The 26,276-nt window shown below is 49.7% G+C and overlaps 23 non-coding genes across 23 annotated transcripts; 13 read left to right on the top strand and 10 right to left on the bottom strand.

Annotated features, from left to right (window-relative positions):
• Positions 1-457: 457 nt before the first annotated feature.
• Positions 458-541, bottom strand: Trnal-uaa (transfer RNA leucine (anticodon UAA)). The gene has a single exon. It is a non-coding gene; the product is annotated as a tRNA-Leu (tRNA).
• A 671-nt stretch (positions 542-1,212) lies between these two features.
• Positions 1,213-1,284, top strand: Trnag-ccc (transfer RNA glycine (anticodon CCC)). Its single transcript has one exon. It is a non-coding gene; the product is annotated as a tRNA-Gly (tRNA).
• Positions 1,285-3,162: 1,878 nt separating this feature from the next.
• Trnag-ccc (transfer RNA glycine (anticodon CCC)) lies at positions 3,163-3,234 on the top strand. Its single transcript has one exon. It is a non-coding gene; the product is annotated as a tRNA-Gly (tRNA).
• Positions 3,235-5,112: 1,878 nt separating this feature from the next.
• On the top strand, positions 5,113-5,184 carry Trnag-ccc (transfer RNA glycine (anticodon CCC)). Its single transcript has one exon. It is a non-coding gene; the product is annotated as a tRNA-Gly (tRNA).
• Positions 5,185-6,308: 1,124 nt separating this feature from the next.
• Trnal-uaa (transfer RNA leucine (anticodon UAA)) lies at positions 6,309-6,392 on the bottom strand. The gene has a single exon. It is a non-coding gene; the product is annotated as a tRNA-Leu (tRNA).
• A 670-nt stretch (positions 6,393-7,062) lies between these two features.
• On the top strand, positions 7,063-7,134 carry Trnag-ccc (transfer RNA glycine (anticodon CCC)). The gene has a single exon. It is a non-coding gene; the product is annotated as a tRNA-Gly (tRNA).
• Positions 7,135-8,257: 1,123 nt separating this feature from the next.
• On the bottom strand, positions 8,258-8,341 carry Trnal-uaa (transfer RNA leucine (anticodon UAA)). The gene has a single exon. It is a non-coding gene; the product is annotated as a tRNA-Leu (tRNA).
• Positions 8,342-9,012: 671 nt separating this feature from the next.
• On the top strand, positions 9,013-9,084 carry Trnag-ccc (transfer RNA glycine (anticodon CCC)). Its single transcript has one exon. It is a non-coding gene; the product is annotated as a tRNA-Gly (tRNA).
• A 1,124-nt stretch (positions 9,085-10,208) lies between these two features.
• Trnal-uaa (transfer RNA leucine (anticodon UAA)) lies at positions 10,209-10,292 on the bottom strand. The gene has a single exon. It is a non-coding gene; the product is annotated as a tRNA-Leu (tRNA).
• Positions 10,293-10,963: 671 nt separating this feature from the next.
• On the top strand, positions 10,964-11,035 carry Trnag-ccc (transfer RNA glycine (anticodon CCC)). The gene has a single exon. It is a non-coding gene; the product is annotated as a tRNA-Gly (tRNA).
• Positions 11,036-12,159: 1,124 nt separating this feature from the next.
• Trnal-uaa (transfer RNA leucine (anticodon UAA)) lies at positions 12,160-12,243 on the bottom strand. Its single transcript has one exon. It is a non-coding gene; the product is annotated as a tRNA-Leu (tRNA).
• Positions 12,244-12,914: 671 nt separating this feature from the next.
• Positions 12,915-12,986, top strand: Trnag-ccc (transfer RNA glycine (anticodon CCC)). Its single transcript has one exon. It is a non-coding gene; the product is annotated as a tRNA-Gly (tRNA).
• A 1,124-nt stretch (positions 12,987-14,110) lies between these two features.
• Trnal-uaa (transfer RNA leucine (anticodon UAA)) lies at positions 14,111-14,194 on the bottom strand. Its single transcript has one exon. It is a non-coding gene; the product is annotated as a tRNA-Leu (tRNA).
• Positions 14,195-14,866: 672 nt separating this feature from the next.
• Positions 14,867-14,938, top strand: Trnag-ccc (transfer RNA glycine (anticodon CCC)). The gene has a single exon. It is a non-coding gene; the product is annotated as a tRNA-Gly (tRNA).
• A 1,124-nt stretch (positions 14,939-16,062) lies between these two features.
• Positions 16,063-16,146, bottom strand: Trnal-uaa (transfer RNA leucine (anticodon UAA)). Its single transcript has one exon. It is a non-coding gene; the product is annotated as a tRNA-Leu (tRNA).
• A 671-nt stretch (positions 16,147-16,817) lies between these two features.
• Positions 16,818-16,889, top strand: Trnag-ccc (transfer RNA glycine (anticodon CCC)). The gene has a single exon. It is a non-coding gene; the product is annotated as a tRNA-Gly (tRNA).
• A 1,879-nt stretch (positions 16,890-18,768) lies between these two features.
• Trnag-ccc (transfer RNA glycine (anticodon CCC)) lies at positions 18,769-18,840 on the top strand. Its single transcript has one exon. It is a non-coding gene; the product is annotated as a tRNA-Gly (tRNA).
• A 1,124-nt stretch (positions 18,841-19,964) lies between these two features.
• On the bottom strand, positions 19,965-20,048 carry Trnal-uaa (transfer RNA leucine (anticodon UAA)). The gene has a single exon. It is a non-coding gene; the product is annotated as a tRNA-Leu (tRNA).
• A 671-nt stretch (positions 20,049-20,719) lies between these two features.
• Positions 20,720-20,791, top strand: Trnag-ccc (transfer RNA glycine (anticodon CCC)). Its single transcript has one exon. It is a non-coding gene; the product is annotated as a tRNA-Gly (tRNA).
• Positions 20,792-22,670: 1,879 nt separating this feature from the next.
• Trnag-ccc (transfer RNA glycine (anticodon CCC)) lies at positions 22,671-22,742 on the top strand. Its single transcript has one exon. It is a non-coding gene; the product is annotated as a tRNA-Gly (tRNA).
• A 1,124-nt stretch (positions 22,743-23,866) lies between these two features.
• On the bottom strand, positions 23,867-23,950 carry Trnal-uaa (transfer RNA leucine (anticodon UAA)). Its single transcript has one exon. It is a non-coding gene; the product is annotated as a tRNA-Leu (tRNA).
• A 672-nt stretch (positions 23,951-24,622) lies between these two features.
• Positions 24,623-24,694, top strand: Trnag-ccc (transfer RNA glycine (anticodon CCC)). The gene has a single exon. It is a non-coding gene; the product is annotated as a tRNA-Gly (tRNA).
• A 1,124-nt stretch (positions 24,695-25,818) lies between these two features.
• On the bottom strand, positions 25,819-25,902 carry Trnal-uaa (transfer RNA leucine (anticodon UAA)). Its single transcript has one exon. It is a non-coding gene; the product is annotated as a tRNA-Leu (tRNA).
• Between the last annotated feature and the right edge of the window lie 374 nt (positions 25,903-26,276).

Raw genomic sequence — 26,276 nt, 5'->3', positions numbered from 1 at the left:
ATGGCCTTTGTGTTCACAGCACGACGCTCTAACGTACTGAGCTGAGGAGAGATGCAATACGGCCACGTCACCAGTCCAATACCCGGTCCACCGGCTCATCCACCTTCATTACTGCCCTGCCAGACATTTAACCACGTATCTGTTTTCGTTGACTTTTGCTTTCTTGATGCTTGGACCCAAAAAGCACAACACAAAGAAAACGTAAGCGCCGTGAGACTAGCCAAGACTCAGCAAACAAAAGTATGTTCGGCTACCAGGAATCGAATCCGGGCTGCCTGGCTGAAAGCCATGCCTCCTAACAGCTTTCCGTTCCTTCTGACGGCCAGACAATCAGACGTGCAGGGCAAGCGCCATAATCACTGCCGTCACTGATAATATCTCTTCAACCTGTTTGCGCGAAATTTACTTCCTTTCCCGCACGAAGGAAATGGGTAGGTTTGGAATATTTAAAATTCATTGTCAGATGTGGGGTTCGAACCCACGCTCCCTTTCGGGAACCAGAGCTTAAATCTGGCGCCTTAGACCGCTCGGCCAATCTGACGTGCGAGCGGAAACACACTGCTGCCATCGTTTCTATAAACATCTCCAGGGCCTGACTGCGAAATTTGCTTGTTTTTTTTGTGTGAAGGAAATACGTTTTTTTAGAGTATTTAAAACGAGTTGTGAGATGTGAGGTAACACCCCACCCTCACTGTCGGCACCCGGAACTTAAATATGGTGCCTGGCACCTTTGTTTTCCGACGCCTTCGGCCTTAAGTGGAACGAGCAGAACTCTAACTATCAATTTTCACATTGGCGTGGAGAAAACAACGAACGACAATAAAAGTCCGTTCCCTAGCAACGGCTACGCTGTGTATTTCGCCCTCAGGGGAAGCTAATGATATGCTCCAGGCGAGGATCAAACTAACCAACTTAACATTGTGATACTTAGGCGCTTTCTACTTCTGGACTGGCACAATTATGCTCAATCGTCTCTGGATAGTCTGTACGTACGTCACATTAGATATTTCTTATATCATGCTGCTGTAAATTAAAGGGAAGTTTTCCAACGGCTGTCAGTTGTGCTTCTATTTACGCTAGCAGCACCTACACACTGCGTTCAGATGTGCCAACCTCTGCCCTGGCGTTGAACGCCTACAGCGCCTTCGCCTTCGGTTTCTGGTGGCAGGAGGGTAACCGATACATCGCGGAGTGAATGACTCGGCACGCAAGGCGGTGGTGTTGTAACGGTCAGCATGGTTGCTTCCCAAGCAGTTGATCCGGGTTCGATTCCCGGCCACTGCACGAAACGTACATTTTTCTTCTAGGGCTATTCCACGTAACGTAACGCGATCCTCGAAACAGAACCGTCGTGGTACGAATAGTTTTCGTTCGCCCCACGTCTCACTCCGTGTCGCCATTGCGGTAGTCGCCGGATTTCGATTCACAGCATCGTGTGTCTCCATGTGTCGACTTGTCTCGACTTTGCTCGGCTGACGCGAGAGCTGACGCTTGGAAATGGGCATATATGTAGAGGGCAGGCGGGAGAAACGACTGCGAGAGACCAAAAACCGACAAACATACGACAGAACCTTTCATTTTATTGTGGCCACAGATTCGCGCTTTAGTGCACCGACAGGCAGGAGTGGCGTCAGCGTGCTGGACCGCATCATTATCGCTAAGCAGCGACGACACCTAAGTAAATAGGCAAAATGAAAGAAGCCAAATGTAGGTAGAGCTCCAAGCTGGTCGCCCATCCAAGTACTAAACACGGCCAACCGCTATTAACTCCAATCAACAGACGAGAACCGCTGCACTCAGCGTGGTATGGCCGTTATCGACAACGCCGCGAAACGTGCAGACGTCTTGCTTCTTGTGCACATCACTTGGTATTTACCTGGCAGTGTCTCGCTGGAGGAAGCACTGTCTTTTATGAGAGAAAAATGAAATGGCACTTAGTGCTATCGAATACATGGCCTTTGTGTTCACAGCACGACGCTCTAACGTACTGAGCTGAGGAGAGATGCAATACGGCCACGTCACCAGTCCAATACCCGGTCCACCGGCTCATCCACCTTCATTACTGCCCTGCCAGACATTTAACCACGTATCTGTTTTCGTTGACTTTTGCTTTCTTGATGCTTGGACCCAAAAAGCACAACACAAAGAAAACGTAAGCGCCGTGAGACTAGCCAAGACTCAGCAAACAAAAGTATGTTCGGCTACCAGGAATCGAATCCGGGCTGCCTGGCTGAAAGCCATGCCTCCTAACAACTTTCCGTTCCTTCTGACGGCCAGACAATCAGACGTGCAGGGCAAGCGCCATAATCACTGCCGTCACTGATAATATCTCTTCAACCTGTTTGCGCGAAATTTACTTCCTTTCCCGCACGAAGGAAACGGGTAGGTTTGGAATATTTAAAATTCATTGTCAGATGTGGGGTTCGAACCCACGCTCCCTTTCGGGAACCAGAGCTTAAATCTGGCGCCTTAGACCGCTTGCCAATCTGACGTGCGAGCGGAAACACACTGCTGCCATCGTTTCTATAAACATCTCCAGGGCCTGACTGCGAAATTTGCTTGTTTTTTTTGTGTGAAGGAAATACGTTTTTTTAGAGTATTTAAAACGAGTTGTGAGATGTGAGGTAACACCCCACCCTCACTGTCGGCACCCGGAACTTAAATATGGTGCCTGGCACCTTTGTTTTCCGACGCCTTCGGCCTTAAGTGGAACGAGCAGAACTCTAACTATCAATTTTCACATTGGCGTGGAGAAAACAACGAACGACAATAAAAGTCCGTTCCCTAGCAACGGCTACGCTGTGTATTTCGCCCTCAGGGGAAGCTAATGATATGCTCCAGGCGAGGATCAAACTAACCAACTTAACATTGTGATACTTAGGCGCTTTCTACTTCTGGACTGGCACAATTATGCTCAATCGTCTCTGGATAGTCTGTACGTACGTCACATTAGATATTTCTTATATCATGCTGCTGTAAATTAAAGGGAAGTTTTCCAACGGCTGTCAGTTGTGCTTCTATTTACGCTAGCAGCACCTACACACTGCGTTCAGATGTGCCAACCTCTGCCCTGGCGTTGAACGCCTACAGCGCCTTCGCCTTCGGTTTCTGGTGGCAGGAGGGTAACCGATACATCGCGGAGTGAATGACTCGGCACGCAAGGCGGTGGTGTTGTAACGGTCAGCATGGTTGCTTCCCAAGCAGTTGATCCGGGTTCGATTCCCGGCCACTGCACGAAACGTACATTTTTCTTCTAGGGCTATTCCACGTAACGTAACGCGATCCTCGAAACAGAACCGTCGTGGTACGAATAGTTTTCGTTCGCCCCACGTCTCACTCCGTGTCGCCATTGCGGTAGTCGCCGGATTTCGATTCACAGCATCGTGTGTCTCCATGTGTCGACTTGTCTCGACTTTGCTCGGCTGACGCGAGAGCTGACGCTTGGAAATGGGCATATATGTAGAGGGCAGGCGGGAGAAACGACTGCGAGAGACCAAAAACCGACAAACATACGACAGAACCTTTCATTTTATTGTGGCCACAGATTCGCGCTTTAGTGCACCGACAGGCAGGAGTGGCGTCAGCGTGCTGGACCGCATCATTATCGCTAAGCAGCGACGACACCTAAGTAAATAGGCAAAATGAAAGAAGCCAAATGTAGGTAGAGCTCCAAGCTGGTCGCCCATCCAAGTACTAAACACGGCCAACCGCTATTAACTCCAATCAACAGACGAGAACCGCTGCACTCAGCGTCGTATGGCCGTTATCGACAACGCCGCGAAACGTGCAGACGTCTTGCTTCTTGTGCACATCACTTGGTATTTACCTGGCAGTGTCTCGCTGGAGGAAGCACTGTCTTTTATGAGAGAAAAATGAAATGGCACTTAGTGCTATCGAATACATGGCCTTTGTGTTCACAGCACGACGCTCTAACGTACTGAGCTGAGGAGAGATGCAATACGGCCACGTCACCAGTCCAATACCCGGTCCACCGGCTCATCCACCTTCATTACTGCCCTGCCAGACATTTAACCACGTATCTGTTTTCGTTGACTTTTGCTTTCTTGATGCTTGGACCCAAAAAGCACAACACAAAGAAAACGTAAGCGCCGTGAGACTAGCCAAGACTCAGCAAACAAAAGTATGTTCGGCTACCAGGAATCGAATCCGGGCTGCCTGGCTGAAAGCCATGCCTCCTAACAACTTTCCGTTCCTTCTGACGGCCAGACAATCAGACGTGCAGGGCAAGCGCCATAATCACTGCCGTCACTGATAATATCTCTTCAACCTGTTTGCGCGAAATTTACTTCCTTTCCCGCACGAAGGAAACGGGTAGGTTTGGAATATTTAAAATTCATTGTCAGATGTGGGGTTCGAACCCACGCTCCCTTTCGGGAACCAGAGCTTAAATCTGGCGCCTTAGACCGCTTGCCAATCTGACGTGCGAGCGGAAACACACTGCTGCCATCGTTTCTATAAACATCTCCAGGGCCTGACTGCGAAATTTGCTTGTTTTTTTTGTGTGAAGGAAATACGTTTTTTTAGAGTATTTAAAACGAGTTGTGAGATGTGAGGTAACACCCCACCCTCACTGTCGGCACCCGGAACTTAAATATGGTGCCTGGCACCGTTGTTTTCCGACGCCTTCGGCCTTAAGTGGAACGAGCAGAACTCTAACTATCAATTTTCACATTGGCGTGGAGAAAACAACGAACGACAATAAAAGTCCGTTCCCTAGCAACGGCTACGCTGTGTATTTCGCCCTCAGGGGAAGCTAATGATATGCTCCAGGCGAGGATCAAACTAACCAACTTAACATTGTGATACTTAGGCGCTTTCTACTTCTGGACTGGCACAATTATGCTCAATCGTCTCTGGATAGTCTGTACGTACGTCACATTAGATATTTCTTATATCATGCTGCTGTAAATTAAAGGGCAGTTTTCCAACGGCTGTCAGTTGTGCTTCTATTTACGCTAGCAGCACCTACACACTGCGTTCAGATGTGCCAACCTCTGCCCTGGCGTTGAACGCCTACAGCGCCTTCGCCTTCGGCCTCTGGTGGCAGGAGGGTAGCCGATACATCGCGGCGTGAATGACTCGGCACGCAAGGCGGTGGTGGTGTAACGGTCAGCATGGTTGCTTCCCAAACAGTTGATCCGGGTTCGACTCCCGGCCACCGCACGAAACGTACATTTTTCTTCTAGGGCTATTCCACGTAACGTAACGCGATCCTCGAAACAGAACCGTCGTGGTACGAATAGTTTTCGTTCGCCCCACGTCTCACTCCGTGTCGCCATTGCGGTAGTCGCCGGATTTCGATTCACAGCATCGTGTGTCTCCATGTGTCGACTTGTCTCGACTTTGCTCGGCTGACGCGAGAGCTGACGCTTGGAAATGGGCATATATGTAGAGGGCAGGCGGGAGAAACGACTGCGAGAGACCAAAAACCGACAAACATACGACAGAACCTTTCATTTTATTGTGGCCACAGATTCGCGCTTTAGTGCACCGACAGGCAGGAGTGGCGACAGCGTGCTGGACCGCATCATTATCGCTAAGCAGCGACGACACCTATGTAAATAGGCAAAATGAAAGAAGCCAAATGTAGGTAGAGCTCCAAGCTGGTCGCCCATCCAAGTACTAAACACGGCCAACCGCTATTAACTCCAATCAACAGACGAGAACCGCTGCACTCAGCGTCGTATGGCCGTTATCGACAACGCCGCGAAACGTGCAGACGTCTTGCTTCTTGTGCACATCACTTGGTATTTACCTGGCAGTGTCTCGCTGGAGGAAGCACTGTCTTTTATGAGAGAAAAATGAAATGGCACTTAGTGCTGTCGAATACATGGCCTTTGTGTTCACAGAACGACGCTCTAACGTACTGAGCTGAGGAGCGATGCAATTCGGCCACGTCACCAGTCCAATACCCGGTCCACCGGCTCATCCACCTTCATTACTGCCCTGCCAGACATTTAACCACGTATCTGTTTTCGTTGACTTTTGCTTTCTTGATGCTTGGACCCAAAAAGCACAACACAAAGAAAACGTAAGCGCCGTGAGACTAGCCAAGACTCAGCAAACAAAAGTATGTTCGGCTACCAGGAATCGAATCCGGGCTGCCTGGCTGAAAGCCATGCCTCCTAACAGCTTTCCGTTCCTTCTGACGGCCAGACAATCAGACGTGCAGGGCAAGCGCCATAATCACTGCCGTCACTGATAATATCTCTTCAACCTGTTTGCGCGAAATTTACTTCCTTTCCCGCACGAAGGAAACGGGTAGGTTTGGAATATTTAAAATTCATTGTCAGATGTGGGGTTCGAACCCACGCTCCCTTTCGGGAAACAGAGCTTAAATCTGGCGCCTTAGACCGCTCGGCCAATCTGACGTGCGAGCGGAAACACACTGCTGCCATCGTTTCTATAAACATCTCCAGGGCCTGACTGCGAAATTTGCTTGTTTTTTTGTGTGAAGGAAATACGTTTTTTTAGAGTATTTAAAACGAGTTGTGAGATGTGAGGTAACACCCCACCCTCACTGTCGGCACCCGGAACTTAAATATGGTGCCTGGCACCGTTGTTTTCCGACGCCTTCGGCCTTAAGTGGAACGAGCAGAACTCTAACTATCAATTTTCACATTGGCGTGGAGAAAACAACGAACGACAATAAAAGTCCGTTCCCTAGCAACGGCTACGCTGTGTATTTCGCCCTCAGGGGAAGCTAATGATATTCTCCAGGCGAGGATCAAACTAACCAACTTAACATTGTGATACTTAGGCGCTTTCTACTTCTGGACTGGCACAATTATGCTCAATCGTCTCTGGATAGTCTGTACGTACGTCACATTAGATATTTCTTATATCATGCTGCTGTAAATTAAAGGGCAGTTTTCCAACGGCTGTCAGTTGTGCTTCTATTTACGCTAGCAGCACCTACACACTGCGTTCAGATGTGCCAACCTCTGCCCTGGCGTTGAACGCCTACAGCGCCTTCGCCTTCGGCCTCTGGTGGCAGGAGGGTAGCCGATACATCGCGGCGTGAATGACTCGGCACGCAAGGCGGTGGTGGTGTAACGGTCAGCATGGTTGCTTCCCAAGCAGTTGATCCGGGTTTGATTCCCGGCCACCGCACGAAACGTACATTTTTCTTCTAGGGCTATTCCACGTAACGTAACGCGATCCTCGAAACAGAACCGTCGTGGTACGAATAGTTTTCGTTCGCCCCACGTCTCACTCCGTGTCGCCATTGCGGTAGTCGCCGGATTTCGATTCACAGCATCGTGTGTCTCCATGTGTCGACTTGTCTCGACTTTGCTCGGCTGACGCGAGAGCTGACGCTTGGAAATGGGCATATATGTAGAGGGCAGGCGGGAGAAAGACTGCGAGAGACCAAAAACCGACAAACATACGACAGAACCTTTCATTTTATTGTGGCCACAGATTCGCGCTTTAGTGCACCGACAGGCAGGAGTGGCGTCAGCGTGCTGGACCGCATCATTATCGCTAAGCAGCGACGACACCTAAGTAAATAGGCAAAATGAAAGAAGCCAAATGTAGGTAGAGCTCCAAGCTGGTCGCCCATCCAAGTACTAAACACGGCCAACCGCTATTAACTCCAATCAACAGACGAGAACCGCTGCACTCAGCGTGGTATGGCCGTTATCGACAACGCCGCGAAACGTGCAGACGTCTTGCTTCTTGTGCACATCACTTGGTATTTACCTGGCAGTGTCTCGCTGGAGGAAGCACTGTCTTTTATGAGAGAAAAATGAAATGGCACTTAGTGCTGTCGAATACATGGCCTTTGTGTTCACAGCACGACGCTCTAACGTACTGAGCTGAGGAGCGATGCAATTCGGCCACGTCACCAGTCCAATACCCGGTCCACCGGCTCATCCACCTTCATTACTGCCCTGCCAGACATTTAACCACGTATCTGTTTTCGTTGACTTTTGCTTTCTTGATGCTTGGACCCAAAAAGCACAACACAAAGAAAACGTAAGCGCCGTGAGACTAGCCAAGACTCAGCAAACAAAAGTATGTTCGGCTACCAGGAATAGAATCCGGGCTGCCTGGCTGAAAGCCATGCCTCCTAACAGCTTTCCGTTCCTTCTGACGGCCAGACAATCAGACGTGCAGGGCAAGCGCCATAATCACTGCCGTCACTGATAATATCTCTTCAACCTGTTTGCGCGAAATTTACTTCCTTTCCCGCACGAAGGAAACGGGTAGGTTTGGAATATTTAAAATTCATTGTCAGATGTGGGGTTCGAACCCACGCTCCCTTTCGGGAACCAGAGCTTAAATCTGGCGCCTTAGACCGCTCGGCCAATCTGACGTGCGAGCGGAAACACACTGCTGCCATCGTTTCTATAAACATCTCCAGGGCCTGACTGCGAAATTTGCTTGTTTTTTTTGTGTGAAGGAAATACGTTTTTTTAGAGTATTTAAAACGAGTTGTGAGATGTGAGGTAACACCCCACCCTCACTGTCGGCACCCGGAACTTAAATATGGTGCCTGGCACCGTTGTTTTCCGACGCCTTCGGCCTTAAGTGGAACGAGCAGAACTCTAACTATCAATTTTCACATTGGCGTGGAGAAAACAACGAACGACAATAAAAGTCCGTTCCCTAGCAACGGCTACGCTGTGTATTTCGCCCTCAGGGGAAGCTAATGATATTCTCCAGGCGAGGATCAAACTAACCAACTTAACATTGTGATACTTAGGCGCTTTCTACTTCTGGACTGGCACAATTATGCTCAATCGTCTCTGGATAGTCTGTACGTACGTCACATTAGATATTTCTTATATCATGCTGCTGTAAATTAAAGGGCAGTTTTCCAACGGCTGTCAGTTGTGCTTCTATTTACGCTAGCAGCACCTACACACTGCGTTCAGATGTGCCAACCTCTGCCCTGGCGTTGAACGCCTACAGCGCCTTCGCCTTCGGCCTCTGGTGGCAGGAGGGTAGCCGATACATCGCGGCGTGAATGACTCGGCACGCAAGGCGGTGGTGGTGTAACGGTCAGCATGGTTGCTTCCCAAGCAGTTGATCCGGGTTCGATTCCCGGCCACCGCACGAAATGTACATTTTTCTTCTAGGGCTATTCCACGTAACGTAACGCGATCCTCGAAACAGAACCGTCGTGGTACGAATAGTTTTCGTTCGCCCCACGTCTCACTCCGTGTCGCCATTGCGGTAGTCGCCGGATTTCGATTCACAGCATCGTGTGTCTCCATGTGTCGACTTGTCTCGACTTTGCTCGGCTGACGCGAGAGCTGACGCTTGGAAATGGGCATATATGTAGAGGGCAGGCGGGAGAAACGACTGCGAGAGACCAAAAACCGACAAACATACGACAGAACCTTTCATTTTATTGTGGCCACAGATTCGCGCTTTAGTGCACCGACAGGCAGGAGTGGCGTCAGCGTGCTGGACCGCATCATTATCGCTAAGCAGCGACGACACCTAAGTAAATAGGCAAAATGAAAGAAGCCAAATGTAGGTAGAGCTCCAAGCTGGTCGCCCATCCAAGTACTAAACACGGCCAACCGCTATTAACTCCAATCAACAGACGAGAACCGCTGCACTCAGCGTGGTATGGCCGTTATCGACAACGCCGCGAAACGTGCAGACGTCTTGCTTCTTGTGCACATCACTTGGTATTTACCTGGCAGTGTCTCGCTGGAGGAAGCACTGTCTTTTATGAGAGAAAAATGAAATGGCACTTAGTGCTATCGAATACATGGCCTTTGTGTTCACAGCACGACGCTCTAACGTACTGAACTGAGGAGCGATGCAATTCGGCCACGTCACCAGTCCAATACCCGGTCCACCGGCTCATCCACCTTCATTACTGCCCTGCCAGACATTTAACCACGTATCTGTTTTCGTTGACTTTTGCTTTCTTGATGCTTGGACCCAAAAAGCACAACACAAAGAAAACGTAAGCGCCGTGAGACTAGCCAAGACTCAGCAAACAAAAGTATGTTCGGCTACCAGGAATCGAATCCGGGCTGCCTGGCTGAAAGCCATGCCTCCTAACAGCTTTCCGTTCCTTCTGACGGCCAGACAATCAGACGTGCAGGGCAAGCGCCATAATCACTGCCGTCACTGATAATATCTCTTCAACCTGTTTGCGCGAAATTTACTTCCTTTCCCGCACGAAGGAAACGGGTAGGTTTGGAATATTTAAAATTCATTGTCAGATGTGGGGTTCGAACCCACGCTCCCTTTCGGGAACCAGAGCTTAAATCTGGCGCCTTAGACCGCTCGGCCAATCTGACGTGCGAGCGGAAACACACTGCTGCCATCGTTTCTATAAACATCTCCAGGGCCTGACTGCGAAATTTGCTTGTTTTTTTTGTGTGAAGGAAATACGTTTTTTTAGAGTATTTAAAACGAGTTGTGAGATGTGAGGTAACACCCCACCCTCACTGTCGGCACCCGGAACTTAAATATGGTGCCTGGCACCGTTGTTTTCCGACGCCTTCGGCCTTAAGTGGAACGAGCAGAACTCTAACTATCAATTTTCACATTGGCGTGGAGAAAACAACGAACGACAATAAAAGTCCGTTCCCTAGCAACGGCTACGCTGTGTATTTCGCCCTCAGGGGAAGCTAATGATATGCTCCAGGCGAGGATCAAACTAACCAACTTAACATTGTGATACTTAGGCGCTTTCTACTTCTGGACTGGCACAATTATGCTCAATCGTCTCTGGATCGTCTGTACGTACGTCACATTAGATATTTCTTATATCATGCTGCTGTAAATTAAAGGGCAGTTTTCCAACGGCTGTCAGTTGTGCTTCTATTTACGCTAGCAGCACCTACACACTGCGTTCAGATGTGCCAACCTCTGCCCTGGCGTTGAACGCCTACAGCGCCTTCGCCTTCGGCCTCTGGTGGCAGGAGGGTAGCCGATACATCGCGGCGTGAATGACTCAGCACGCAATGCGGTGGTGGTGTAACGGTCAGCATGGTTGCTTCCCAAGCAGTTGATCCGGGTTCGATTCCCAGCCACTGCACGAAACGTACATTTTTCTTCTAGGGCTATTCCACGTAACGTAACGCGATCCTCGAAACAGAACCGTCGTGGTACGAATAGTTTTCCTTCGCCCCACATCTCACTCCGTGTCGCCATTGCGGTAGTCGCCGGATTTCGATTCACAGCATCGTGTGTCTCCATGTGTCGACTTGTCTCGACTTTGCTCGGCTGACGCGAGAGCTGACGCTTGGAAATGGGCATATATGTAGAGGGCAGGCGGGAGAAACGACTGCGAGAGACCAAAAACCGACAAACATACGACAGAACCTTTCATTTTATTGTGGCCACAGATTCGCGCTTTAGTGCACCGACAGGCAGGAGTGGCGTCAGCGTGCTGGACCGCATCATTATCGCTAAGCAGCGACGACACCTAAGTAAATAGGCAAAATGAAAGAAGCCAAATGTAGGTAGAGCTCCAAGCTGGTCGGCCATCCAAGTACTAAACACGGCCAACCGCTATTAACTCCAATCAACAGACGAGAACCGCTGCACTCAGCGTGGTATGGCCGTTATCGACAACGCCGCGAAACGTGCAGACGTCTTGCTTCTTGTGCACATCACTTGGTATTTACCTGGCAGTGTCTCGCTGGAGGAAGCACTGTCTTTTATGAGAGAAAAATGAAATGGCACTTAGTGCTATCGAATACATGGCCTTTGTGTTCACAGCACGACGCTCTAACGTACTGAGCTGAGGAGCGATGCAGTTCGGCCACGTCACCAGTCCAATACCCGGTCCACCGGCTCATCCACCTTCATTACTGCCCTGCCAGACATTTAACCACGTATCTGTTTTCGTTGACTTTTGCTTTCTTGATGCTTGGACCCAAAAAGCACAACACAAAGAAAACGTAAGCGCCGTGAGACTAGCCAAGACTCAGCAAACAAAAGTATGTTCGGCTACCAGGAATCGAATCCGGGCTGCCTGGCTGAAAGCCCTGCCTCCTAACAGCTTTCCGTTCCTTCTGACGGCCAGACAATCAGACGTGCAGGGCAAGCGCCATAATCACTGCCGTCACTGATAATATCTCTTCAACCTGTTTGCGCGAAATTTACTTCCTTTCCCGCACGAAGGAAACGGGTAGGTTTGGAATATTTAAAATTCATTGTCAGATGTGGGGTTCGAACCCACGCTCCCTTTCGGGAACCAGAGCTTAAATCTGGCGCCCTAGACCGCTCGGCCAATCTGACGTGCGAGCGGAAACACACTGCTGCCATCGTTTCTATAAACATCTCCAGGGCCTGACTGCGAAATTTGCTTGTTTTTTTTGTGTGAAGGAAATACGTTTTTTTAGAGTATTTAAAACGAGTTGTGAGATGTGAGGTAACACCCCACCCTCACTGTCGGCACCCGGAACTTAAATATGGTGCCTGGCACCGTTGTTTTCCGACGCCTTCGGCCTTAAGTGGAACGAGCAGAACTCTAACTATCAATTTTCACATTGGCGTGGAGAAAACAACGAACGACAATAAAAGTCCGTTCCCTAGCAACGGCTACGCTGTGTATTTCGCCCTCAGGGGAAGCTAATGATATGCTCCAGGCGAGGATCAAACTAACCAACTTAACATTGTGATACTTAGGCGCTTTCTACTTCTGGACTGGCACAATTATGCTCAATCGTCTCTGGATCGTCTGTACGTATGTCACATTAGATATTTCTTATATCATGCTGCTGCAAATTAAAGGGCAGTTTTCCAACGGCTGTCAGTTGTGCTTCTATTTACGCTAGCAGCACCTACACACTGCGTTCAGATGTGCCAACCTCTGCCCTGGCGTTGAACGCCTACAGCGCCTTCGCCTTCGGCCTCTGGTGGCAGGAGGGTAGCCGATACATCGCGGCGTGAATGACTCGGCACGCAAGGCGGTGGTGGTGTAACGGTCAGCATGGTTGCTTCCCAAGCAGTTGATCTGGGTTCGATTCCCGGCCACCGCACGAAACGTACATTTTTCTTCTAGGGCTATTCCACGTAACGTAACGCGATCCTCGAAACAGAACCGTCGTGGTACGAATAGTTTTCCTTCGCCCCACGTCCCACTCCGTGTCGCCATTGCGGTAGTCGCCGGATTTCGATTCACAGCATCGTGTGTCTCCATGTGTCGACTTGTCTCGACTTTGCTCGGCTGACGCGAGAGCTGACGCTTGGAAATGGGCATATATGTAGAGGGCAGGCGGGAGAAACAACTGCGAGAGACCAAAAACCGACAAACATACGACAGAACCTTTCATTTTATTGTGGCCACAGATTCGCGCTTTAGTGCACCGACAGGCAGGAGTGGCGTCAGCGTGCTGGACCGCATCATTATCGCTAAGCAGCGACGACACCTAAGTAAATAGGCAAAGTGAAAGAAGCCAAATGTAGGTAGAGCTCCAAGCTGGTCGCCCATCCAAGTACTAAACACGGCCAACCGCTATTAACTCCAATCAACAGACGAGAACCGCTGCACTCAGCGTGGTATGGCCGTTATCGACAACGCCGCGAAACGTGCAGACGTCTTGCTTCTCGTGCACATCACTTGGTATTTACCTGGCAGTGTCTCGCTGGAGGAAGCACTGTCTTTTATGAGAGAAAAATGAAATGGCACTTAGTGCTATCGAATACATGGCCTTTGTGTTCACAGCACGACGCTCTAACGTACTGAGCTGAGGAGCGATGCAATTCGGCCACGTCACCAGTCCAATACCCGGTCCACCGGCTCATCCACCTTCATTACTGCCCTGCCAGACATTTAACCACGTATCTGTTTTCGTTGACTTTTGCTTTCTTGATGCTTGGACCCAAAAAGCACAACACAAAGAAAACGTAAGCGCCGTGAGACTAGCCAAGACTCAGCAAACAAAAGTATGTTCGGCTACCAGGAATCGAATCCGGGCTGCCTGGCTGAAAGCCCTGCCTCCTAACAGCTTTCCGTTCCTTCTGACGGCCAGACAATCAGACGTGCAGGGCAAGCGCCATAATCACTGCCGTCACTGATAATATCTCTTCAACCTGTTTGCGCGAAATTTACTTCCTTTCCCGCACGAAGGAAACGGGTAGGTTTGGAATATTTAAAATTCATTGTCAGATGTGGGGTTCGAACCCACGCTCCCTTTCGGGAACCAGAGCTTAAATCTGGCGCCCTAGACCGCACGGCCAATCTGACGTGCGAGCGGAAACACACTGCTGCCATCGTTTCTATAAACATCTCCAGGGCCTGACTGCGAAATTTGCTTGTTTTTTTTTGTGTGAAGGAAATACGTTTTTTTAGAGTATTTAAAACGAGTTGTGAGATGTGAGGTAACACCCCACCCTCACTGTCGGCACCCGGAACTTAAATATGGTGCCTGGCACCGTTGTTTTCCGACGCCTTCGGCCTTAAGTGGAACGAGCAGAACTCTAACTATCAATTTTCACATTGGCGTGGAGAAAACAACGAACGACAATAAAAGTCCGTTCCCTAGCAACGGCTACGCTGTGTATTTCGCCCTCAGGGGAAGCTAATGATATGCTCCAGGCGAGGATCAAAGTAACCAACTTAACATTGTGATACTTAGGCGCTTTCTACTTCTGGACTGGCACAATTATGCTCAATCGTCTCTGGATCGTCTGTACGTATGTCACATTAGATATTTCTTATATCATGCTGCTGCAAATTAAAGGGCAGTTTTCCAACGGCTGTCAGTTGTGCTTCTATTTACGCTAGCAGCACCTACACACTGCGTTCAGATGTGCCAACCTCTGCCCTGGCGTTGAACGCCTACAGCGCCTTCGCCTTCGGCCTCTGGTGGCAGGAGGGTAGCCGATACATCGCGGCGTGAATGACTCGGCACGCAAGGCGGTGGTGGTGTAACGGTCAGCATGGTTGCTTCCCAAGCAGTTGATCTGGGTTCGATTCCCGGCCACCGCACGAAACGTACATTTTTCTTCTAGGGCTATTCCACGTAACGTAACGCGATCCTCGAAACAGAACCGTCGTGGTACGAATAGTTTTCCTTCGCCCCACGTCCCACTCCGTGTCGCCATTGCGGTAGTCGCCGGATTTCGATTCACAGCATCGTGTGTCTCCATGTGTCGACTTGTCTCGACTTTGCTCGGCTGACGCGAGAGCTGACGCTTGGAAATGGGCATATATGTAGAGGGCAGGCGGGAGAAACAACTGCGAGAGACCAAAAACCGACAAACATACGACAGAACCTTTCATTTTATTGTGGCCACAGATTCGCGCTTTAGTGCACCGACAGGCAGGAGTGGCGTCAGCGTGCTGGACCGCATCATTATCGCTAAGCAGCGACGACACCTAAGTAAATAGGCAAAGTGAAAGAAGCCAAATGTAGGTAGAGCTCCAAGCTGGTCGCCCATCCAAGTACTAAACACGGCCAACCGCTATTAACTCCAATCAACAGACGAGAACCGCTGCACTCAGCGTGGTATGGCCGTTATCGACAACGCCGCGAAACGTGCAGACGTCTTGCTTCTCGTGCACATCACTTGGTATTTACCTGGCAGTGTCTCGCTGGAGGAAGCACTGTCTTTTATGAGAGAAAAATGAAATGGCACTTAGTGCTATCGAATACATGGCCTTTGTGTTCACAGCACGACGCTCTAACGTACTGAGCTGAGGAGCGATGCAATTCGGCCACGTCACCAGTCCAATACCCGGTCCACCGGCTCATCCACCTTCATTACTGCCCTGCCAGACATTTAACCACGTATCTGTTTTCGTTGACTTTTGCTTTCTTGATGCTTGGACCCAAAAAGCACAACACAAAGAAAACGTAAGCGCCGTGAGACTAGCCAAGACTCAGCAAACAAAAGTATGTTCGGCTACCAGGAATCGAATCCGGGCTGCCTGGCTGAAAGCCATGCCTCCTAACAGCTTTCCGTTCCTTCTGACGGCCAGACAATCAGACGTGCAGGGCAAGCGCCATAATCACTGCCGTCACTGATAATATCTCTTCAACCTGTTTGCGCGAAATTTACTTCCTTTCCCGCACGAAGGAAACGGGTAGGTTTGGAATATTTAAAATTCATTGTCAGATGTGGGGTTCGAACCCACGCTCCCTTTCGGGAACCAGAGCTTAAATCTGGCGCCTTAGACCGCTCGGCCAATCTGACGTGTGAGCGGAAACACACTGCTGCCATCGTTTCTATAAACATCTCCAGGGCCTGATTGCGAAATTTGCTTGTTTTTTTTGTGTGAAGGAAATACGTTTTTTTAGAGTATTTAAAACGAGTTGTGAGATGTGAGGTAACACCCCACCCTCACTGTCGGCACCCGGAACTTAAATATGGTGCCTGGCACCGTTGTTTTCCGACGCCTTCGGCCTTAAGTGGAACGAGCAGAACTCTAACTATCAATTTTCACATTGGCGTGGAGAAAACAACGAACGACAATAAAAGTCCGTTCCCTAGCAACGGCTACGCTGTGTATTTCGCCCTCAGGGGAAGCTAATGATATGCTCCAGGCGAGGATCAAACTAACCAACTTAACATTGTGATACTTAGGCGCTTTCTACTTCTGGACTGGCACAATTATGCTCAATCGTCTCTGGATCGTCTGTACGTATGTCACATTAGATATTTCTTATATCATGCTGCTGCAAATTAAAGGGCAGTTTTCCAACGGCTGTCAGTTGTGCTTCTATTTACGCTAGCAGCACCTACACACTGCGTTCAGATGTGCCAACCTCTGCCCTGGCGTTGAACGCCTACAGCGCCTTCGCCTTCGGCCTCTGGTGGCAGGAGGGTAGCCGATACATCGCGGCGTGAATAACTCGGCACGCAAGGCGGTGGTGGTGTAACGGTCAGCATGGTTGCTTCCCAAGCAGTTGATCTGGGTTCGATTCCCGGCCACCGCACGAAACGTACATTTTTCTTCTAGGGCTATTCCACGTAACGTAACGCGATCCTCGAAACAGAACCGTCGTGGTACGAATAGTTTTCCTTCGCCCCACGTCCCACTCCGTGTCGCCATTGCGGTAGTCGCCGGATTTCGATTCACAGCATCGTGTGTCTCCATGTGTCGACTTGTCTCGACTTTGCTCGGCTGACGCGAGAGCTGACGCTTGGAAATGGGCATATATGTAGAGGGCAGGCGGGAGAAACGACTGCGAGAGACCAAAAACCGACAAACATACGACAGAACCTTTCATTTTATTGTGGCCACAGATTCGCGCTTTAGTGCACCGACAGGCAGGAGTGGCGTCAGCGTGCTGGACCGCATCATTATCGCTAAGCAGCGACGACACCTAAGTAAATAGGCAAAGTGAAAGAAGCCAAATGTAGGTAGAGCTCCAAGCTGGTCGCCCATCCAAGTACTAAACACGGCCAACCGCTATTAACTCCAATCAACAGACGAGAACCGCTGCACTCAGCGTGGTATGGCCGTTATCGACAACGCCGCGAAACGTGCAGACGTCTTGCTTCTTGTGCACATCACTTGGTATTTACCTGGCAGTGTCTCGCTGGAGGAAGCACTGTCTTTTATGAGAGAAAAATGAAATGGCACTTAGTGCTATCGAATACATGGCCTTTGTGTTCACAGCACGACGCTCTAACGTACTGAGCTGAGGAGCGATGCAATTCGGCCACGTCACCAGTCCAATACCCGGTCCACCGGCTCATCCACCTTCATTACTGCCCTGCCAGACATTTAACCACGTATCTGTTTTCGTTGACTTTTGCTTTCTTGATGCTTGGACCCAAAAAGCACAACACAAAGAAAACGTAAGCGCCGTGAGACTAGCCAAGACTCAGCAAACAAAAGTATGTTCGGCTACCAGGAATCGAATCCGGGCTGCCTGGCTGAAAGCCATGCCTCCTAACAGCTTTCTGTTCCTTCTGACGGACAGACAATCAGACGTGCAGGGCAAGCGCCATAATCACTGCCGTCACTGATAATATCTCTTCAACCTGTTTGCGCGAAATTTACTTCCTTTCCCGCACGAAGGAAACGGGTAGGTTTGGAATATTTAAAATTCATTGTCAGATGTGGGGTTCGAACCCACGCTCCCTTTCGGGAACCAGAGCTTAAATCTGGCGCCTTAGACCGCTTGCCAATCTGACGTGCGAGCGGAAACACACTGCTGCCATCGTTTCTATAAACTTCTCCAGGGCCTGACTGCGAAATTTGCTTGTTTTTTTTTGTGTGAAGGAAATACGTTTTTTTAGAGTATTTAAAACGAGTTGTGAGATGTGAGGTAACACCCCACCCTCACTGTCGGCACCCGGAACTTAAATATGGTGCCTGGCACCGTTGTTTTCCGACGCCTTCGGCCTTAAGTGGAACGAGCAGAACTCTAACTATCAATTTTCACATTGGCGTGGAGAAAACAACGAACGACAATAAAAGTCCGTTCCCTAGCAACGGCTACGCTGTGTATTTCGCCCTCAGGGGAAGCTAATGATATGCTCCAGGCGAGGATCAAACTAACCAACTTAACATTGTGATACTTAGGCGCTTTCTACTTCTGGACTGGCACAATTATGCTCAATCGTCTCTGGATAGTCTGTACGTACGTCACATTAGATATTTCTTATATCATGCTGCTGTAAATTAAAGGGCAGTTTTCCAACGGCTGTCAGTTGTGCTTCTATTTACGCTAGCAGCACCTACACACTGCGTTCAGATGTGCCAACCTCTGCCCTGGCGTTGAACGCCTACAGCGCCTTCGCCTTCAGCCTCTGGTGGCAGGAGGGTAGCCGATACATCGCGGCGTGAATGACTCGGCACGCAAGGCGGTGGTGGTGTAACGGTCAGCATGGTTGCTTCCCAAGCAGTTGATCTGGGTTCGATTCCCGGCCACCGCACGAAACGTACATTTTTCTTCTAGGGCTATTCCACGTAACGTAACGCGATCCTCGAAACAGAACCGTCGTGGTACGAATAGTTTTCCTTCGCCCCACGTCCCACTCCGTGTCGCCATTGCGGTAGTCGCCGGATTTCGATTCACAGCATCGTGTGTCTCCATGTGTCGACTTGTCTCGACTTTGCTCGGCTGACGCGAGAGCTGACGCTTGGAAATGGGCATATATGTAGAGGGCAGGCGGGAGAAACAACTGCGAGAGACCAAAAACCGACAAACATACGACAGAACCTTTCATTTTATTGTGGCCACAGATTCGCGCTTTAGTGCACCGACAGGCAGGAGTGGCGTCAGCGTGCTGGACCGCATCATTATCGCTAAGCAGCGACGACACCTAAGTAAATAGGCAAAGTGAAAGAAGCCAAATGTAGGTAGAGCTCCAAGCTGGTCGCCCATCCAAGTACTAAACACGGCCAACCGCTATTAACTCCAATCAACAGACGAGAACCGCTGCACTCAGCGTGGTATGGCCGTTATCGACAACGCCGCGAAACGTGCAGACGTCTTGCTTCTCGTGCACATCACTTGGTATTTACCTGGCAGTGTCTCGCTGGAGGAAGCACTGTCTTTTATGAGAGAAAAATGAAATGGCACTTAGTGCTATCGAATACATGGCCTTTGTGTTCACAGCACGACGCTCTAACGTACTGAGCTGAGGAGCGATGCAATTCGGCCACGTCACCAGTCCAATACCCGGTCCACCGGCTCATCCACCTTCATTACTGCCCTGCCAGACATTTAACCACGTATCTGTTTTCGTTGACTTTTGCTTTCTTGATGCTTGGACCCAAAAAGCACAACACAAAGAAAACGTAAGCGCCGTGAGACTAGCCAAGACTCAGCAAACAAAAGTATGTTCGGCTACCAGGAATCGAATCCGGGCTGCCTGGCTGAAAGCCATGCCTCCTAACAGCTTTCCGTTCCTTCTGACGGCCAGACAATCAGACGTGCAGGGCAAGCGCCATAATCACTGCCGTCACTGATAATATCTCTTCAACCTGTTTGCGCGAAATTTACTTCCTTTCCCGCACGAAGGAAACGGGTAGGTTTGGAATATTTAAAATTCATTGTCAGATGTGGGGTTCGAACCCACGCTCCCTTTCGGGAACCAGAGCTTAAATCTGGCGCCTTAGACCGCTCGGCCAATCTGACGTGTGAGCGGAAACACACTGCTGCCATCGTTTCTATAAACATCTCCAGGGCCTGATTGCGAAATTTGCTTGTTTTTTTTGTGTGAAGGAAATACGTTTTTTTAGAGTATTTAAAACGAGTTGTGAGATGTGAGGTAACACCCCACCCTCACTGTCGGCACCCGGAACTTAAATATGGTGCCTGGCACCGTTGTTTTCCGACGCCTTCGGCCTTAAGTGGAACGAGCAGAACTCTAACTATCAATTTTCACATTGGCGTGGAGAAAACAACGAACGACAATAAAAGTCCGTTCCCTAGCAACGGCTACGCTGTGTATTTCGCCCTCAGGGGAAGCTAATGATATGCTCCAGGCGAGGATCAAACTAACCAACTTAACATTGTGATACTTAGGCGCTTTCTACTTCTGGACTGGCACAATTATGCTCAATCGTCTCTGGATCGTCTGTACGTATGTCACATTAGATATTTCTTATATCATGCTGCTGCAAATTAAAGGGCAGTTTTCCAACGGCTGTCAGTTGTGCTTCTATTTACGCTAGCAGCACCTACACACTGCGTTCAGATGTGCCAACCTCTGCCCTGGCGTTGAACGCCTACAGCGCCTTCGCCTTCGGCCTCTGGTGGCAGGAGGGTAGCCGATACATCGCGGCGTGAATAACTCGGCACGCAAGGCGGTGGTGGTGTAACGGTCAGCATGGTTGCTTCCCAAGCAGTTGATCTGGGTTCGATTCCCGGCCACCGCACGAAACGTACATTTTTCTTCTAGGGCTATTCCACGTAACGTAACGCGATCCTCGAAACAGAACCGTCGTGGTACGAATAGTTTTCCTTCGCCCCACGTCCCACTCCGTGTCGCCATTGCGGTAGTCGCCGGATTTCGATTCACAGCATCGTGTGTCTCCATGTGTCGACTTGTCTCGACTTTGCTCGGCTGACGCGAGAGCTGACGCTTGGAAATGGGCATATATGTAGAGGGCAGGCGGGAGAAACGACTGCGAGAGACCAAAAACCGACAAACATACGACAGAACCTTTCATTTTATTGTGGCCACAGATTCGCGCTTTAGTGCACCGACAGGCAGGAGTGGCGTCAGCGTGCTGGACCGCATCATTATCGCTAAGCAGCGACGACACCTAAGTAAATAGGCAAAGTGAAAGAAGCCAAATGTAGGTAGAGCTCCAAGCTGGTCGCCCATCCAAGTACTAAACACGGCCAACCGCTATTAACTCCAATCAACAGACGAGAACCGCTGCACTCAGCGTGGTATGGCCGTTATCGACAACGCCGCGAAACGTGCAGACGTCTTGCTTCTTGTGCACATCACTTGGTATTTACCTGGCAGTGTCTCGCTGGAGGAAGCACTGTCTTTTATGAGAGAAAAATGAAATGGCACTTAGTGCTATCGAATACATGGCCTTTGTGTTCACAGCACGACGCTCTAACGTACTGAGCTGAGGAGCGATGCAATTCGGCCACGTCACCAGTCCAATACCCGGTCCACCGGCTCATCCACCTTCATTACTGCCCTGCCAGACATTTAACCACGTATCTGTTTTCGTTGACTTTTGCTTTCTTGATGCTTGGACCCAAAAAGCACAACACAAAGAAAACGTAAGCGCCGTGAGACTAGCCAAGACTCAGCAAACAAAAGTATGTTCGGCTACCAGGAATCGAATCCGGGCTGCCTGGCTGAAAGCCATGCCTCCTAACAGCTTTCTGTTCCTTCTGACGGACAGACAATCAGACGTGCAGGGCAAGCGCCATAATCACTGCCGTCACTGATAATATCTCTTCAACCTGTTTGCGCGAAATTTACTTCCTTTCCCGCACGAAGGAAACGGGTAGGTTTGGAATATTTAAAATTCATTGTCAGATGTGGGGTTCGAACCCACGCTCCCTTTCGGGAACCAGAGCTTAAATCTGGCGCCTTAGACCGCTTGCCAATCTGACGTGCGAGCGGAAACACACTGCTGCCATCGTTTCTATAAACATCTCCAGGGCCTGACTGCGAAATTTGCTTGTTTTTTTTTGTGTGAAGGAAATACGTTTTTTTAGAGTATTTAAAACGAGTTGTGAGATGTGAGGTAACACCCCACCCTCACTGTCGGCACCCGGAACTTAAATATGGTGCCTGGCACCGTTGTTTTCCGACGCCTTCGGCCTTAAGTGGAACGAGCAGAACTCTAACTATCAATTTTCACATTGGCGTGGAGAAAACAACGAACGACAATAAAAGTCCGTTCCCTAGCAACGGCTACGCTGTGTATTTCGCCCTCAGGGGAAGCTAATGATATGCTCCAGGCGAGGATCAAACTAACCAACTTAACATTGTGATACTTAGGCGCTTTCTACTTCTGGACTGGCACAATTATGCTCAATCGTCTCTGGATAGTCTGTACGTACGTCACATTAGATATTTCTTATATCATGCTGCTGTAAATTAAAGGGCAGTTTTCCAACGGCTGTCAGTTGTGCTTCTATTTACGCTAGCAGCACCTACACACTGCGTTCAGATGTGCCAACCTCTGCCCTGGCGTTGAACGCCTACAGCGCCTTCGCCTTCAGCCTCTGGTGGCAGGAGGGTAGCCGATACATCGCGGCGTGAATGACTCGGCACGCAAGGCGGTGGTGGTGTAACGGTCAGCATGGTTGCTTCCCAAGCATTTGATCCGGGTTCGATTCCCGGCCACCGCACGAAACGTACATTTTTCTTCTAGGGCTATTCCACGTAACGTAACGCGATCCTCGAAACAGAACCGTCGTGGTAAAAATAGTTTTCCTTCGCCCCAAGTCTCACTCCGTGACGCCATTGCGGTAGTCGCCGGATTTCGATTCACAGCATCGTGTGTCTCCATGTGTCGACTTGTCTCGACTTTGCTCGGCTGACGCGAGAGCTGACGCTTGGAAATGGGCATATATGTAGAGGGCAGGCGGGAGAAACGACTGCGAGAGACCAAAAACCGACAAACATACGACAGAACCTTTCATTTTATTGTGGCCACAGATTCGCGCTTTAGTGCACCGACAGGCAGGAGTGGCGTCAGCGTGCTGGACCGCATCATTATCGCTAAGCAGCGACGACACCTAAGTAAATAGGCAAAATGAAAGAAGCCAAATGTAGGTAGAGCTCCAAGCTCGTCGCCCATCCAAGTACTAAACACGGCCAACCGCTATTAACTCCAATCAACAGACGAGAACCGCTGCACTCAGCGTGGTATGGCCGTTATCGACAACGCCGCGAAACGTGCAGACGTCTTGCTTCTCGTGCACATCACTTGGTATTTACCTGGCAGTGTCTCGCTGGAGGAAGCACTGTCTTTTATGAGAGAAAAATGAAATGGCACTTAGTGCTATCGAATACATGGCCTTTGTGTTTACAGCACGACGCTCTAACGTACTGAGCTGAGGAGCGATGCAATTCGGCCACGTCACCAGTCCAATACCCGGTCCACCGGCTCATCCACCTTCATTACTGCCCTGCCAGACATTTAACCACGTATCTGTTTTCGTTGACTTTTGCTTTCTTGATGCTTGGACCCAAAAAGCACAACACAAAGAAAACGTAAGCGCCGTGAGACTAGCCAAGACTCAGCAAACAAAAGTATGTTCGGCTACCAGGAATCGAATCCGGGCTGCCTGGCTGAAAGCCATGCCTCCTAACAGCTTTCTGTTCCTTCTGACGGCCAGACAATCAGACGTGCAGGGCAAGCGCCATAATCACTGCCGTCACTGATAATATCTCTTCAACCTGTTTGCGCGAAATTTACTTCCTTTCCCGCACGAAGGAAACGGGTAGGTTTGGAATATTTAAAATTCATTGTCAGATGTGGGGTTCGAACCCACGCTCCCTTTCGGGAACCAGAGCTTAAATCTGGCGCCTTAGACCGCTCGGCCAATCTGACGTGTGAGCGGAAACACACTGCTGCCATCGTTTCTATAAACATCTCCAGGGCCTGACTGCGAAATTTGCTTGTTTTTTTTTGTGTGAAGGAAATACGTTTTTTTAGAGTATTTAAAACGAGTTGTGAGATGTGAGGTAACACCCCACCCTCACTGTCGGCACCCGGAACTTAAATATGGTGCCTGGCACCGTTGTTTTCCGACGCCTTCGGCCTTAAGTGGAACGAGCAGAACTCTAACTATCAATTTTCACATTGGCGTGGAGAAAACAACGAACGACAATAAAAGTCCGTTCCCTAGCAACGGCTACGCTGTGTATTTCGCCCTCAGGGGAAGCTAATGATATGCTCCAGGCGAGGATCAAACTAACCAACTTAACATTGTGATACTTAGGCGCTTTCTACTTCTGGACTGGCACAATTATGCTCAATCGTCTCTGGATAGTCTGTACGTACGTCACATTAGATATTTCTTATATCATGCTGCTGTAAATTAAAGGGCAGTTTTCCAACGGCTGTCAGTTGTGCTTCTATTTACGCTAGCAGCACCTACACACTGCGTTCAGATGTGCCAACCTCTGCCCTGGCGTTGAACGCCTACAGCGCCTTCGCCTTCAGCCTCTGGTGGCAGGAGGGTAGCCGATACATCGCGGCGTGAATGACTCGGCACGCAAGGCGGTGGTGGTGTAACGGTCAGCATGGTTGCTTCCCAAGCATTTGATCCGGGTTCGATTCCCGGCCACCGCACGAAACGTACATTTTTCTTCTAGGGCTATTCCACGTAACGTAACGCGATCCTCGAAACAGAACCGTCGTGGTAAAAATAGTTTTCCTTCGCCCCACGTCTCACTCCGTGTCGCCATTGCGGTAGTCGCCGGATTTCGATTCACAGCATCGTGTGTCTCCATGTGTCGACTTGTCTCGACTTTGCTCGGCTGACGCGAGAGCTGACGCTTGGAAATGGGCATATATGTAGAGGGCAGGCGGGAGAAACGACTGCGAGAGACCAAAAACCGACAAACATACGACAGAACCTTTCATTTTATTGTGGCCACAGATTCGCGCTTTAGTGCACCGACAGGCAGGAGTGGCGTCAGCGTGCTGGACCGCATCATTATCGCTAAGCAGCGACGACACCTAAGTAAATAGGCAAAATGAAAGAAGCCAAATGTAGGTAGAGCTCCAAGCTGGTCGCCCATCCAAGTACTAAACACGGCCAACCGCTATTAACTCCAATCAACAGACGAGAACCGCTGCACTCAGCGTGGTATGGCCGTTATCGACAACGCCGCGAAACGTGCAGACGTCTTGCTTCTCGTGCACATCACTTGGTATTTACCTGGCAGTGTCTCGCTGGAGGAAGCACTGTCTTTTATGAGAGAAAAATGAAATGGCACTTAGTGCTATCGAATACATGGCCTTTGTGTTCACAGCACGACGCTCTAACGTACTGAGCTGAGGAGCGATGCAATTCGGCCACGTCACCAGTCCAATACCCGGTCCACCGGCTCATCCACCTTCATTACTGCCCTGCCAGACATTTAACCACGTATCTGTTTTCGTTGACTTTTGCTTTCTTGATGCTTGGACCCAAAAAGCACAACACAAAGAAAACGTAAGCGCCGTGAGACTAGCCAAGACTCAGCAAACAAAAGTATGTTCGGCTACCAGGAATCGAATCCGGGCTGCCTGGCTGAAAGCCATGCCTCCTAACAGCTTTCTGTTCCTTCTGACGGCCAGACAATCAGACGTGCAGGGCAAGCGCCATAATCACTGCCGTCACTGATAATATCTCTTCAACCTGTTTGCGCGAAATTTACTTCCTTTCCCGCACGAAGGAAACGGGTAGGTTTGGAATATTTAAAATTCATTGTCAGATGTGGGGTTCGAACCCACGCTCCCTTTCGGGAACCAGAGCTTAAATCTGGCGCCTTAGACCGCTCGGCCAATCTGACGTGTGAGCGGAAACACACTGCTGCCATCGTTTCTATAAACATCTCCAGGGCCTGACTGCGAAATTTGCTTGTTTTTTTTGTGTGAAGGAAATACATTTTTTTAGAGTATTTAAAACGAGTTGTGAGATGTGAGGTAACACCCCACCCTCACTGTCGGCACCCGGAACTTAAATATGGTGCCTGGCACCGTTGTTTTCCGACGCCTTCGGCCTTAAGTGGAACGAGCAGAACTCTAACTATCAATTTTCACATTGGCGTGGAGAAAACAACGAACGACAATAAAAGTCCGTTCCCTAGCAACGGCTACGCTGTGTATTTCGCCCTCAGGGGAAGCTAATGATATGCTCCAGGCGAGGATCAAAGTAACCAACTTA

Source organism: Schistocerca gregaria, chromosome 2, assembly GCF_023897955.1.
Source record: "Schistocerca gregaria isolate iqSchGreg1 chromosome 2, iqSchGreg1.2, whole genome shotgun sequence".
NCBI lineage: Eukaryota > Metazoa > Arthropoda > Insecta > Orthoptera > Acrididae > Schistocerca > Schistocerca gregaria.
The sequence above is the reverse complement of the archived record's forward strand: the minus strand, read 5'-3'. Positions and strand labels throughout refer to the sequence as shown.